This window comes from Macrobrachium nipponense, chromosome 4 (assembly GCF_015104395.2).
Source record: "Macrobrachium nipponense isolate FS-2020 chromosome 4, ASM1510439v2, whole genome shotgun sequence".
In the NCBI taxonomy this organism is placed as follows: Eukaryota; Metazoa; Arthropoda; class Malacostraca; order Decapoda; family Palaemonidae; genus Macrobrachium; species Macrobrachium nipponense.
The window spans coordinates 20,537,595-20,554,125 of record NC_061100.1 but is presented as its reverse complement, the minus strand read 5'-3'; the positions used below and the strand labels follow the sequence as shown (position 1 = coordinate 20,554,125).

Genomic DNA, 16,531 nt, shown 5'->3' with positions numbered 1-16,531 from the left:
TCACTGAAGAAAAGAATTTAACCAGAGGGATTGAGCATATACAAGAATTGAAAATAGCATCAATTTAAGACTGATGTTAACACTCAAGGGTACATTAAGCACAAAATAGCAACTGGCGTTCATAATCTAGGTACAGTAGAAGTGTCACAGGCTTTCACAGGAAACAGTGTTGTCAAAATTATGGTTCCAATATTTTAAAGTAAATCGCATACTTTATTTTATCACATTCATCGGGATGCAATCAAACCCCTTCGGAAATGTACTAATAATGGAGGCTTCCAAGGTCCTACACACCAAATGCCCCAGCAAACTACTTTAACAGTCATCTGACTACAAGATATAAAAATCTGACAATGTCAAGTCTAAACCCCAAACCACTAATCTTATGGAGACAGTGTCCCCTTCTGAATTAGATTTAATTGTCCATTCAAAAAGATTTAAATATAAGTTCAAGAATATGATGAATATTAAATTTATCATTGTTAAGAGTATGTGGTGGTATGTCCTGCACAATTATTAAGGGCTGAAAGCCTGAAACTCTTAACTCTTTTATCAATGATGCTTAGAGCTACTGCTGTGGTGGTTACAAAACTGGATTTTACACACCCTTAAGAAATTCTACACTATACAATAAGTCTTTTACCAAAATTAAATACTTTAAAATAAACCCATAAAACTCAAAGATATATCAATGTAATCAACTGTGCAGTCATAAGCATGCATATCCACAACACATGCCAAATACCAAGAGCATGTGACACTTACCTTTGAAGTAAGAATTACTTTTCGTAAATCCTTTCAATGCTACCATATTTGAAAAACAAACTGGTATCACTGAACAAACTGAATGAACTCCATAGGACAGACTAAATAAGTTTTCCAAATATTTCAACATTTTCAGTAACAAAATACTGTAAATGTAATGCTGAATTAACATTCGTGAGAATGTACTCGGTAACTAAGTAATGCAGAATTTACTACTAAGAATGAAATAGAAATTCGGGGACTTATAGACGAGTCCTTCAATTACTGAGCTCACTAAAGGCTAGACAACAGTACGAAAGAGCTGAGTACAGTACAGGCAGTCCTAGGGTTACAACGGGTTCGGCTTATGATGTTCCGAGGTTAAGGCGCTTCTCATTATATTCATCGGACATTATTTCCAGGGTTACGACGCCTACAACGCTCATCTGGCAGATCAAATATGACACCAAGCATGCAAAATAATAAATATTTGAAGGTCTTTTTGATGAAAAATGCAATAATAATGCAGTTTACATAGTTTTCAATGCACCCAAAGCATTAAAAGTAACGTTTTCTTAGGATTTTTTATGATGTTCCGACTTACAACGATTTTCGGCTTACGAAGCATCTCAAAAACGGAACCCCGTCGTAACCCGGGGACTGCCTGTATAAGTAAATGTTATTCATTTTAATGCTTAACAGGCTTTTATCAAACAAATTTCTTTAATATACAGTCCTTCTCTTCTTCGTTTTCTCTATACTACCTGCACTATTTTTTTATCTGTTGTACAGTGCGCCCTTTATTCGCGTTCTCTGGATTCGCAGATATCTCTCTGGACTATATCTACCCATTACTCGTATGAAATCTGCCTATTCACGGTATTCTTCTATGAGAAATAGCCACAAATTCCTGGTTTTTTATATAAATTTCATCATAAAATGCACTATTCACGGGGGGTGGGTGTGGGGGTGGGTCTGATACACATCCCCCCACAAATACAAAGGAGACCACTGTATATGTAACTAACCACAAAAAACTGCTGGTACAGATAAAACCACAATACAACACTCTTGAGTGGGAGAAAAAATACCATTCTAATAACCTCTGCTCAATCAGGCAAGCTAGCTCAGCACTGTACTTATGATGTTTGGCTTCATGCTATGACTATGGGATTGCAAAAAGGAAAAACAAAAAGATATCTTTGGTGTGGGGAAGAGAAACCTGCACACTGAATTACCATCAGTTCTTGCTTGCAGAACACAAGATCTGACCTATAGCAGAAGGTAGTAAGTGTATCTGCCATATATGTTGCAATTGTTGATATGTCCTTTATGTTAAGACATTGATATGTTGCGGTACAACAGCTCCTCTAAAACACTGAACTCTAACAGAACATTGGTGTAAAAGTCCATGTTTGATAGAACATGGAAAGGGCAGGCTCATGCAGTACTTTCAAGAAAAGGGAAATATCACTAATCTCTTGAGTTGACTCTTAAGTCTCTTTTTCCTATTTTATTGTTCCATGTCCATACCAGGTTTTATGGATCCTTTGTGTGTGATCATACAGTAAGTGCTTATCACAACAGACGCCTCAAGATATATAATTTAGATTTATCTTATTCTGCAATGTTGTGGATTCAGTAGATTTTACTGACTTAGTATATGCTCACATTGCATAGGCTACATAAATTGCAAGGTTATGCTAGGTTTTGGGTTACTGAAGAGCATTTCAAAGTTTTTGGCACCTCTTAGGACCTGTAGGTCCAGTTAATGAGAGATTTATGTACATATACCAAACGCATTATTGCTACACAACAATGCCAAGTTCAAGGTTCAGGACATAACATTTGGAACACCACCTTACATTCCACACTAGTGTATGATTTAATTAAAACTGAAGCACATTAGCTATTATTACTGCATAAAAATGCAGTGTGAAAATGCTTCATAGTCATCAGCATATCTATTGTAACTTTCATAATTTTGACAAAACTACTAAATCATTTTCATTATTCCTCATGATTTGAACATATAGGGGTCATCATGAAACTCCAAGTCCTTAAGTTCTGCATTAAGCAAATAATTTTCCTTATTTGTCACAACATAAAGCAAAATGATGCACATCTAGATGTGACAATCTATTTATAACAGTGTAAGATATTTAACTTTGCATGGAATACTAAACCTTAAAATTGCAAAAAAATAAAAAAAATAAATAAAAAAATAAAAAAATAAAAAAATAAATGGTTATCTTTTCAAGCATTTCTCCCATAGTGTGCAATGAATATGATACAAAGAATGACATTGAATTAATGTATCCTCAATTAGCGGTCAGATATATAAATATATATACTATATATATATATATATATATATATATATATATATTATATTATATTATATATATAGATATATATATATATACACATATATATATATCCAATATAAACAATGCACACAATCTATTTCAGCCAAATCTACTTAGAGCAAGAAATGGCTGCGACAGTCACAAATTAATGACATTAATTAAACAGTGCTTGAATAAGGTAAGCTGGAAGTGGATACTAATTGGCAGTATGAGTGAGGAAGGTGCTAATGGGATCTACTTTGTACTGTATTTAAGGTGAAGATTATGCAATTTTTGCACTGCATATCATGTCAGGATTATGCGGTCTTTACATTGTACATAATGTGATGACCCTGTGATTTTGCAGTCTTGTTCTGTACATACTGTAAAGATCATGAATCTTTGGGGTGATATAGTGAGGTTTATGCAATCTTTGTAATGTACATAAAAAGATGATTATGTACTTCAGGCTAGCAGTCTTTGTACAGTACATAATGCGATGATTAGTTGTTTTGGGCTGCATATGAGATGCAGATTAAGCAATCTTTGTAGTACTGTACATACTCTGATGATTATTCTGTCATGTTTAACTAACTTGAGCCACAGCTGTCAAGCACAAATACATCTTGCTAACACCTTTATGACTGATCTAATGTAATTGACTATAATTGCTAAATATCTTGTGCATCCATCATTAATACACTGAAGATGATAAATTGTTTCCAATAAATTTCTTCACTTTAAAAAAGAAATAAGATTTCCTTGTGTCTCATCTGTAATTGCTGCATAAAACCAATGAATGAATCCATTTACTAATATATTCAATACCTCATTGACTGTAGGGCACGAGATAAACACCAAGTCTTGACTCTATGTTGGTAGTAAGCGGGAGGAAAAAAAAAAAAAAAAAAAAAAAAAAAAAAAGAAAAAAAAAAAAAAAAAAAAAAAAAAAAAAAAATTTGTGTTTTGTGAAACTGTCGGTTACTGTTCTCTAACTTTGTTAATTTAATCATTATAAATGGTCTATGGCATTTGGTGTTTTAAGATAACACCACGATGATAGGCCTGAGAACTCATAAATTATACGACGTTAAAAATCCCCCCACCAATATTTCTTTGGGATCTATTGTTCTTTCCTTTTGCGCTATAAGCCTACATCAATAACATCCACCCACTATTATGATTATAAAGTTCTGCAAAATAATAATAAAAATAATCTAAAATTAAAAGCAAACTATTTTTTTAATTTTAAATAATCTACTAAAATCATGTAAACTGAATGGCTAACAGTTTTCACTTCACAAAATGACACATAAAAGTATGCATGCAAACCATGTTCATAACCATACTTGGTACCTGTGTGATATATACATAACTGAACATGTGTATATTACATCGACATTTGTTTCCACTACACTAGTATATATGGTGGGGGTGGTTGTTTGCTACCGTGCAAGAACAACTGATTCATTAAGATGATGAAAGAGGCACTGAGGCAAGCAAAGGTTAAAAAAAAAAAATGTCTCCTGTAACACCAAGCTTTCACTTCATGTAGTGGTTTCTAAAGGTTGCTTTCACTTTATGTAGTGGTTTCTAAATGTTGCTTTCACTTTATGTAGTGGTTTCTAAAGGTTGCTTTCACTTTATGGAGTGGTTTCTAAAGGTTGCTTTCACTTTATGGAGTGGTTTCTAAAGGTTGCTTTCACTTTATGTAGTGGTTTCTAAATGTTGCTTTCACTTTATGTAGTGGTTTCTAAAGGTTGCTTTCACTTTATGTAGTGGTTTCTAGGGGTTATAAGCCAATACGAGGCGGCTTCAAAAAAAGAAAGACTCAAATGGCATGTGTTCCATCTGTATACTGATGAAATTTACAGTAAAATCAGAGATTTATTGGGAGATAATGTCATTAAAAAAAGTATGGCAAACCAACAAAGATAACATGTCTCAGGCAATATTAATTCTAAAGAAGTATCTTTGTGGTCTCAACATGTTTTCCGCATCTCCCTAACATAAACCGCTTGTGAAAATCTATACACTAACAATCTGGAAGATTCGTCGAGTTATTATAAGAGTAAATGACAAAAGAGCTAACATAAGCCAGACTGATTATACTCTAAAACTCTCATAAAAAGACCAACAACTTTTTAACAATGACTGCATTCCAAGGAAAAAATGTATACATTACTGTACATATAGAAATGACATAAACTTCGTAGTTAAGGTAATTTAAATAATATACTGACATCAAATGTACAAGATGCTATCCATGAAATGATGAAATATACAATACTAACAATATATAACGCCACTTTAAGGGTAAGCACAAAAGTTTTATGAATGAAAATTCAGATACTGTATATTACTGTGTACGGAAAAATGAAGAAAGAAATCCAGTATAAATAAAATGTGACTTGAATAGATTTATTGTAGAAAAACTGGTGAAAGTTATTTGAAAAAACATTGTGGACAGCTAGTAATTAATCACATGAATATAATGGTCAAAATATGTAAATGCTACTGCGTTCTTATCATATGAGCCCTACCGCAACATTAGCTTTATCTGCAGGTACTTGACATGAAGTAACTATTGGTAGCGTTTGTTAATGATCATTTTAATTTTAGCACTTGTCAAACCTGCACTAATGACAGAGGGCACATTTCACCTAAAAAATAATTATTTTTATGATAAAATAAATTTTTTTGTTATCTTCCCTTTATCGTTAGCGTGGGCTCAGCACGTGTTAAAACTGAAACGCTCGTTAACCCTTTAACGCCGACTTGGACGTATTTTAAGTCAACATTTTTTGTCTCTTGGGTGCCGACTGGACGTATTTTAGTTTTTTTTAAAATTTGCGGAAAAATACTTTTAGGCCTACCAGCTGAAAACTCTTGAATCACACGCCTTGGGGGATGCTGGGAGTTCACGGATCAAGGTGTTGTTTTGTTTACAATTGTTACGCAGGCGCGCAAGCGCGAATTTCTTTCTTGCCGCACTAAAAAGTATCTGTGACACATCTCGGAAATTATTTCGTCACTTTGACATAATTTTTGTACAATTTTAAATTAGCCGTTACATTATATATATAATGTGTGCATTTTTATGTAGAATACAACAAAAAATACTCATGATTGTAGCTTTTATCAGTTTTGAGATATTTTCATATAAATAACGATAAGTGCCAAAATTTCAATCTTCGGTCAACTTTGACTCTACCAAAATGGTCGAAAAACGCAATTGTAAGCTAAAACTCTTATATTTTAGTAATATTCAATCATTTACCTTAATTTTGCAACTAATTGGAAGTCTCTAGCACAATATTTCGACTTATGGTGAATTTATGAAAAAACTTTTTCCTTACGTCCGCACGGTAACTCTTCCAAAAAAAATCATACATGCGATTGTGGTAATGTTTGCACCATTTTAAATTAGCCGTTACATAAAGTTTTATATATGAAAATGTGTGCAATTTCATGCAAAATACAACTAAAAACAACCCATGGTTGTAGCTTTTACCAATTTTGAAATATTTTCATATAAAAAATGATAAGTGACAAATTTTCAACCTTTGGTCAACTTTGACTCTACCGAAATGGTCGAAAAATGCAATTGTAAGCTAAAATGCTTATATTCTAGTAATATTCAAGCATTTACCTTCATTTTGCAACAAATTGGAAGTCTCTAGCACAATATTTCAATTTATGGTGTGAATTTATGAAAAAAATAACATTTTCTTTACGTCCGCGCGGTAACTCTTCCGAAAAATTCATATGTGCGATTGTGGTAATGTTTGCACCATTTTAAATTAGCCGTTAGATAAAGTTTTATATATGAAAATGTGCGCAATTTCATGTAAAATACATCAATAAATAATTGAAGGTTGTAGCTTTTCTCATTTTTGAAATATTTGCATATAAATCACGATAAATAGAAAAAACCACGTTCGGTCAACTTTGACTCTACCGAAATGGTCGAAAAACGCAATTGTAAGCTAAAACTCTTACAGTCTAGTAATATTCAGTCATTTATCTTCATCTTGAAACAAATTCGAAGTCTCTAGCACAATATTTAGATTTATGGTGAATTAAAAAAAAAAAAACTTTCCTTCCCTCCGTGCGCGGATTCTCCGCCACAAATCTCCGAAATGCGTACGTCCCATTCTCGGAATATTTGCTGTTTCATATTAGGCATTTCATAGAGTTTTATATATGAAAATGTGCGCAATTTCATGTAGAATAAAACTAAAAATATTTGAAGGTTGTAGCTTTCTTATTTCCGAAATAATTGCATATAAAAAAATATATATAAAAAAATTCTACATTCGGTCAACTTTAACTCGTCAGATATGGTCGAAAACTGCATTTGTAAGGTAATACTCATTTGTCTTCATTTTGAAAGAAATTGGAAGTCTCTAGGACAATATTTAGATTTATGGTGAATTTTTGAAAAAAATATTTGTTTACGTCCGCGCGTTACGAATTCATGCATTATTTTGATAATATTTTCTCTGTGTTGCTTTTATCGTTTTACAATGTGTTATATACCAAAATGATTGCAATTTAGTGTAAATTACAACGAGAAAAAAGCAACTTGTTACCTTTAACCGTTTTGCGCGCAGCGCGATTTGAATACAATTATATATGAAATTTTGTTTTTGCGCTATCATATATCGCATTATTTATATATGATAATGATAATTTTTTTCATTTCTGATGGTTGCATACTAAACTTCAGCCAATGACAAAAAAAAGGAGCCAAAAATGAACTCTTGATCTTAAAAACTAAGTGCGCTGTGATTTTTTGAGAAAAATATTTTTTCCGCTTCCGCGCTCACTCTGAAACACCTCCGGCACACAGGAGACATTTTTCTTTTTTTACCGCTTCGGCGTTTAAGGGTTAACAAACATTCCCTATAGTTAGCCCGTGTCAAGTGGCCCAAGATAAAGCTAATGATAAGAGGGAAAGTTTCACCTATAAAAATATATTTCATTTCTACTTGTGTGTTCACGCATCAGCAAGTGTTTACTGCATTCCTTGATATCCAGTAACATGAAATGACAACAGTTTAAAATCAAGGGGAAACCCTAACAGTTGCAACATGAAAAGCCTGTTAGGAGTGGGTGGAAAGTAAGATGGAAGAAACAGAATGACCAAAGGTACAGTAAAAGGAATGAAAGCTAGATGCCGAAGGGGCACTGCAAAGAACCTTAAGTAATGCTTAAAATCATTGAGTGAGGTGCACTGATGTCAGTAACCCCCTCCAGAGAGATATGATAGGTTAGCATAAGCTTCCGAGGTTGGGATTATCCTTTAAGAGTAAAAAAGGAAAATCTTTGCAACACTGTAGACTGTACCAAACAAAAACTTCTTTCAGTTTTCTTTTGAGGAATGAAAAAGAAACCCACAAAATCACTTGTAACCTGTTTACTTCTAAGTATTTACATTTAATTTTACTCCACACTCCAGTACTTTCAGGCCCTATCTGTGGCCCATTTTCAAGAGATGTTTGGGATGTCAGGCTGGGTCAGGGCCCAGTAGTCTTCTGGAACTTCTTCTCGTTGAGCTGTCATTTATGTGATGGCTGTTCAGGTTTCCTTGAGAGTTGCCAATCCCCTCTTGTTGATCTGATATCCTGAGCTGACGGTCAATGGGATTAACCCTTGTGGTAAGGGAGTGGTCACCAAAAACCTGTTGGGCAGAAAACCTAATCTCCAGGTCAGCAGGATCAATCTTAGCTTCTTTAAATATCAAAGCTCGGCTTATGGGATCTTCTGAGGTAAAACCTTTGTTTCCTTCTATTACTTTAATCTATCTGATAAGTGCACCTTCTACTACCCTCCTGTGACTAATTTTGTTGCTTTTGTATATAAGCCTACTGTTTTTGAAATCCATCCTATGGTCATTTTCCCAACAATGCCTAGCTATAGCACTCCCCTCAGAGTTAAGCTGTATTGCCCTTCTATGTTCTTGGATTCTAGTTCGTATTCCCCTACCTGATTCCCTCATATCTGTCTCCACAATTGTTGCAATTGATTATGTATACATCATCTGTATTACTGTCTTCTCCTTCCAATTTATTTTTACATACTTTGTTTTTTACGGTATTATCAAAGGTATATATAATTTTATATTTACTTCCTTTCATTTTTGAAGGGATTTGTTTCATTTTAGGCATAAAAGGGAGGGCAACTGTTTTCTTGTTTTCTTTATTACATGTACTCCCTATAGTTGCCCTCCCTTTTATGCCTAAAATGAAACAAATCCCTTCAAAAATGAAAGGAAGTAAATATAAAATTATATATACCTTTGATAATACCGTAAAAAACAAAGTATGTAAAAATAAATTGGAAGGAGAAGACAGTAATACAGATGATGTATACATAATCAATTGCAACAATTGTGGAGACAGATATGAGGGAATCAGGTAGGGGAATACGAACTAGAATCCAAGAACATAGAAGGGCAATACAGCTTAACTCTGAGGGGAGTGCTATAGCTAGGCATTGTTGGGAAAATGACCATAGGATGGATTTCAAAAACAGTAGGCTTATATACAAAAGCAACAAAATTAGTCACAGGAGGGTAGTAGAAGGTGCACTTATCAGATAGATTAAAGTAATAGAAGGAAACAAAGGTTTTACCTCAGAAGATCCCATAAGCCGAGCTTTGATATTTAAAGAAGCTAAAATTGATCCTGCTGACCTGGAGATTAGGTTTTCTGCCCAACAGACTTTTGGTGATCACTCCCTTACCACAAGGATTAATCCCATTGACCATCAGCTCAGGATATTAGAGCGACAAGAGGGGATTGGCAACTCTCAAGGAAACCTGAACAGCCATCACATAAATGACAGCTCAACGAGAAGAAGTTCCAGAAGACTGCTGGGCCTTGACTCAGCCTGACATCCCAAACATCTCTTGAAAATGGGCCACAGATAGGGCCTGAAAGTACTGGAGTGTGGAGTAAAATTAAATATAAATACTTAGAAGTAAACAAGTTACAAAGTAATTTTGGGGGTTTCTTTTTCATTGTAGACTATAAAATGATGTATGTACTAATGTTATTATGAGTTCTTTTATAGTCTAATGAAGAATGCAAGTAAACATGTAAAAAATATAAAACATCATTAAACATTTAAAGGCACAGGATGTAAATTTCTTAGGGTATAATCATCCTTATAATGTAAATTATAATTTGTTCATTGTGCTTACCCTTTAAAGGAGTTAAGTTATATATCTCTTTCATTAATGACACTATTTACAATATACAATCCCAAAAATTCCACAAAATTTAAGCCTCATCAACTTTTACCTATATAACCTCCTCCTTCATTTCCATTTAAATCTGCTTCTTCATCTATTAATTCCACTACCCAATCACTGGCTAAATTTTATTAATAAAAAAAATTTGTTTCTATCCATCTATCTGCTATTTTATATTACAAAGTACTCATCTATGATTTTTGATTAACAATTCTTTTTCTATCAACAAACTAAAGCCTCATCACATAATTCAAATTACCAAAGCTACGTTGTACACAGCGTTTTCTGATCCATATTCTCAGAAGTCTCAACTTCTGTTTCCCTTGTAAACAGGGCTGAAAGGTAATTCATCTGATCAACAATCTCACCTGTTTCCCAAATTCTTTACTTCTCAGCCAAAATCTGTCTCAACCCTAACTGCAGGTAATTTTGAGAACTGTTTCTAATAAAAATTTCCAAATTTATTCCAAAGATAAGAAATCCTTTCAATCCACCAACACGTCTTCATTTTCCTGATGACTTTCTTTAATACGCAGATCTATCAACTCTTTCTTAGATTTCATTTCAAAATGTCAATATTTTTTCATTCAGACCTGAATTACAAGATTACTGGGTGCACATCCTATTAGCCTTTACAAATGAAAACATCACTATGGAAAACCTGAATACTTTAAACCGATCTTGCCCATTTAATGATTACTGTATGCTTTGGACCTTAAGCTATTTATAGATATACACTACCACACTAATGAAAACTGCACATCTCCCCTCTGAATAGAATAACTTTTAGACTTTTAATATTACCCCTGAGTAATGTAACTATAGTATGTCCTTTCAACAAGTCACTGTAACAAAAAGAAGTAAACAACTTCAACTACCAATCCAACTGAACATCATTTTCAGACACTAAACAATACTGAGTCACTTTAATTCTCCTGCAGTGCAATATATATATAGCATTATATAATGTTGAAGCAATGCTCTAACTGTGATTAATCAATAACATAATTTGTGCAACCATCTTCAACAATTCTATCTGTAGCTATAATCCACTCCCACACTAGACAAAACCATGTTAACAAACTCCTGATCCTTGTAAAAAAGAAAGGAAAAATAATCTGGAGGGAAACTTCACAGCCCAAGATATTTCTTTAGGAGAAGAAAGGCCAAATTCCAAAACAAAAAAATTATATAAAAGGGCAAATAGAAATGCCAACTAAGTAAACAATGGTCCCTAATCTGTAGTACAGGTATGCTACTTTAATTTAGTCTGGGTAAAGCATATGCCATATTTTCTTCCCTATGATTATAGGACCACACTATACCCTATTGAGCAGAGACGGGTGACTTGTGCCTCTTGAGTGACATGTGGCTTTTGGATGGAAGTAGTGTATGCCTTCATACAGACTGGTGAAATACACATATCGGTACGCACGCAGCATACGGTAGACGATGACCAGCTGTATGACCTTTTTTTCTTCTTCAATAACCCTTGTAACTATCTGGTAAAAGAATAAGAAAAATCTAAAATACCTAATGGTAATTCATCAGTACAATTCTTTTCTTTCTCACGTCACATGCCTTGACTTCAACAAATTATCTGCTGTAGACAATACCTTTTTTGGTTTTCATCTGTCCAGGATCGCTATATCTGATGCTGTATGCCTGCTTTATGCAGCATTCAAGAAGTTTCAAGTCACCTATAGCAAAACAATGACAAAAAAGGGAGAGATATCACTTATAGTGTCTGCATGTCAACTAAATGCCTCAAAACAGTTTTGTGGAGAAATATAGATGTTAGAAAGACATGTACAGCACTGTGTAAGAAAACACAGAAGGGGCAGATAAGATGCAATTTGTAAAGATTTTGGAAACGAGCAAACTCATAAAAACTCTGTACAGGAATAAAATCTGGAACTGCAGGGCTTTTTGATTACTACTTGAAACATTCAACATAAACATTATTCCACATACAAACCTCTCACTTGTGCGTAAACTTTGACACACAATTATGAGTATGTAGACATAATATGACCTAACAGGCTGTCATAACTTGTTTAGAAATAAGACACATCTTGCTGGATTGATGGGAGTCCTTATTTCCTCCTCCAAACCATTCCATTACTGTGTAATCAATTTCATTACTGTATTCGACCAGACTAGTCAAGTACCACTAAAGGTTTAAGGATCCCAAAAACATTGACACTTTCTACCTACAGATATCCACATTAGTTTCTGATTAAGAAATACAGTACGTATTCGGAACATCATCATACGGTAATTAGAATCTTTACCCCTACTGCGTGCCTATATGCGCAGCAGATGCTGGCCCATTATAAATTCAAGCCCCAGGGATACAAAAACTTTTGGAGAAAATTAGTTATCGGTGGCAGCCTTTTCTGACCTTGAATGTTCAGTTTCCTTATACCAGCCAAAATAAGAGATTAAAATGTTAATAAAAAATAAATAAATAAAAATAAAAAGGATCTCCCTTAAATCTAGCTGACCTAAAAGCACTGGAGTGTCAAAACCACTGAGTTCTAAGACTGAAAGAGTAGCTACTAAGTCATCATCGCTGCACCACTTCCCACACCATCCCCCCCCAAAAAAAATTCCCTTAAAATTTTGTCCACAAAATGTGATTTCATGTTGAACTACTCTAGGCTAAGCTTTATTAGTTTCATTTTCGACTGATTATGCGGCACTAGGCTTCCTAGGCCTGTCTATGTTTCAGTAGATTCCACTTAATAGTGCACATTACATCTAAGTTTGCTTTTGACTAGAATTGTGTCCACAAAGCATGATTTCTTGTTTGATTAAACAAGGCTATGGTTAATGTGCGAGTTTCATCGATGGTTGTTTAAACTACACTAGTCCTCCTATGCCAGCCTGTTTCAGTAGAATCTCCACTGATAGTGCATATTACATTAAGTTGACTCTTGACTAGAAGCAAACATTCGGTAAGCTATATCCAAATTGTCATACATTTATCCAAGCATACCAAACTTGTGGCTTGTCTCATAATTTATTATTGTTTTTTATTTCATAATTTACCAATCACTTTCAATTTTATGCAAAACACTGGCATAGATAACAGCAACGACTAACATAACAGCTGTATTTAGAACCAGCCGTTTGTAAATGTTTAATACCTGTTGGAATTAAATGTGTTTTGTTAAAAACTTGCAAAATCTAAATTACAGCTTTCATGAGTAATAAAATAAATTCTGATTCATCCTTCACGCAGTGAAAAATATCTTAGCAAGAATAACACTAAAATGAGAGTTTTGGAGTAGCGTCAGCAATGTTTGAAACTGGCAAAATCACAGCTTTACTTCATAGTATACATTTATTGCATTTACAAATAAATGTAAGCTGCATGTTAACATTGTTAACTTACAAAAAAATATATCTATAAATTATGTTTCATTTAGCCAAAAAATAATGGTGATAATGTCTGTGGTGCTCGGTCAGCTCCCATTTGGTAACAAATTGGCAATGATATCAGTAAAACTCAATCAGCTGATTGTTTGGAATGTCAACATCACCAGAGTGCAAATAACATGATTGCAATCCTTGTATTTTATCATTTAATAATTTGATACTGTAATAGTATAAGCGACATAACTGGATACAGTAAGTAAACAGTTTGTTAAAATTATCACTGCAGTGTACTATTTTAAAGACTGTACTACAAGTGAAGTGTACAATTGGACTTTTGCAATAGAAACAGATATCCCATTCTTGCCATGACATTCTGACCGGACACTTGCATTGTAGCTGGGGGTAAATGTGCACTAGGGATACGCTGTTTGTACATATAGCTTGCATTGTAGGACTCAAGTGATATTAAAAGGGGTGCCCCAAACAGTACTAAGTGAATCACACATTGAGTATATGCAATACAGCTAAGGACTGTATTTACTTTAGATTTCCATTTACAGTTCTAGATATAAAATGAATACTCCCCATACTCATCTTGAGCACTTTCTGCCTGAATTCCCATCCAGCCTAGGTCTTCATCTAAGCCCCTCTTCCACAAATTTCTGGACCTCCCATCAGTCTCCATTCTGCTACTTCCCTAGTGTTCCAAATCCCTTGATCACATGTCTATGTTACTAGTGCACATGTCTCCTTGATCACTCTATGTTACTAGTACATGTACTGTACAATGCTTTAATGACGGTCTATGTTACTTGTACATACGTCTACTGTACAATGCTTTGATGACTGAGAATGTGCCAACACAAGAACAATTCCTTTAGCAGTGATTTGGAAAAACCAAGTTATATTTCATTCAGGCTTCAATCCTCCCAGAATGCTTTTTAGTACATAATACAAAGGACATCCATTTTCCCTTCACATATGCCACTGCTGTGCATAAATCTTAAGGAATTATTAACTGGTCATTGCTCTCCTCATGAAAGGTCTGCTGGTGTATATTAAAAACTTTATCTGTGAAAAATACTAGCTAATACAGTGACTAAGAAAGTTTTTATATCCATCACTAGGACCTCTCTTATTAGTTGGTTCAGATAACCAAATTCAATTATCGATCGCGAACGACTAAACTAAGGATTACTTGAGGCTTTAGCTACAAAGTTGTCTATTCCTACTCTCCTAACATGATTATAAAAATAAAAATCATGTTGTTTTCATTTATCCAAATTTAAGTCGGGGGCACTTTAGCAAAGAAACTCCAATTTGGTCATGATATACAAGTAACCTGAAACAGAAGCTACAAGCCAGTACTGCAAACCATGCAACATCCTTTAATGCCAAGAGGCTGGTAATAAACAAGACACAGCCTCAGTCAGAACTTTGTAACATACTTAATCCTTCTCTAAAATATCTGTAATCGCACACCTCATTAAAACTATGCACAAAAATTTTACGTATTGAATATTTCTGTCAATAATAAAAGCTTTCCTTCTTCTGCACTGTTACTGAATTATTATTATTATTATTATTATTAATACTATTATTTTTTTTTTTTTTTGCTCTATCAGTCCTCCAATTCGACTGGGTGGTATTTATAGTGTGGGGTTCCGGGTTGCATCCTGCCTCCTTAGGAGTCCAACACTTTTCTTACTATGTGTGCCGTTTCTAGGATCACACTCATCTGCATGAGTCCTGGAGCTACTTCAGTCTCTAGTTTTTCTAGATTCCTTTTCAGGGATCTTGGGATCGTGCCTAGTGCTCCTATGATTATGGGTACAATTTCCACTGGTGTATCCCATATCCTTCTTATTTCTATTTTCAGATATTGATACTTATCCATTTTTTTCCCCTCTTTCTCTTCAACTCTGTTGTCCCCTGGTATTGCAACATCAATGAGGGATACTTTCTTCTTGACTTTGTCAATCAAATTATCATTATTATTATTATTATTACATTTTTTACGGAATCTAAGCAGATGACAGCAAGTTTATTTAGCTCTCGCTGACCTTGCCTGATGTTTATAAACAAATCTTTTGTTTGTCTTTATTAACAATAGTTTAGACTTAATTGAATTATGGCATTTTAACAATTTTATACCTTGGTAAATTGAAAATGGAGATTCTGACAAAATCTTCTCAATTGATATCTTTCCAAATCTTGAAGTCCATTGTCAATTACATTTTGGACAGTCACACAAATGTTTTTTCAACTTTTATCATTACCCTACATTCAACGTAATGACAAAAAGATTACCTCACATACTGTAGGCTCTTCAATAAATGCCAGTAGGTCAAACGAGAGTATAGTTGGACCTTTTTCATTCAGAAAAGTAGCAAATGATGAAAAAACCCTACAATTTCAACACCTCAACTGCTGGTTAACATTTAAATTCTGAGAGACTATGGAACCTACAACTAAATACCAAAAATTCATTCATTCATGTTAGCACAATTTAGCAAAATTGCTCAAAGATGAATGAGCTATTTCATTTAGCTCTAACATGGCTTGACCAAAAGATTTCTAAGCACCTTCAATCTTACTTTGGTGCTCATGTTTGTTACAAAATTGCCTGACAAAACCATAAACAAGATGGTCTCAATTCTCTAAACCTTTCTGTTGGTTAATACTTTTTCACTTAAAAGCCAGTACTGTATATGTAAATACGTAAGTGTTAAATATTTTAAACCCAAAGTATGAAACATTAAGACTGTCAAGAGAAAACTGTTAGCCATACACT

General features: G+C 34.0%; 1 protein-coding gene across 13 annotated transcripts in view; it reads right to left on the bottom strand.

Moving 5' to 3' along the window:
* The window catches only part of LOC135210754 (dnaJ homolog subfamily C member 5-like), a 72,505-nt gene that overhangs the window by 30,859 nt on the left and 25,115 nt on the right, over nucleotides 1-16,531 (bottom strand). The window lies entirely within an intron of this gene.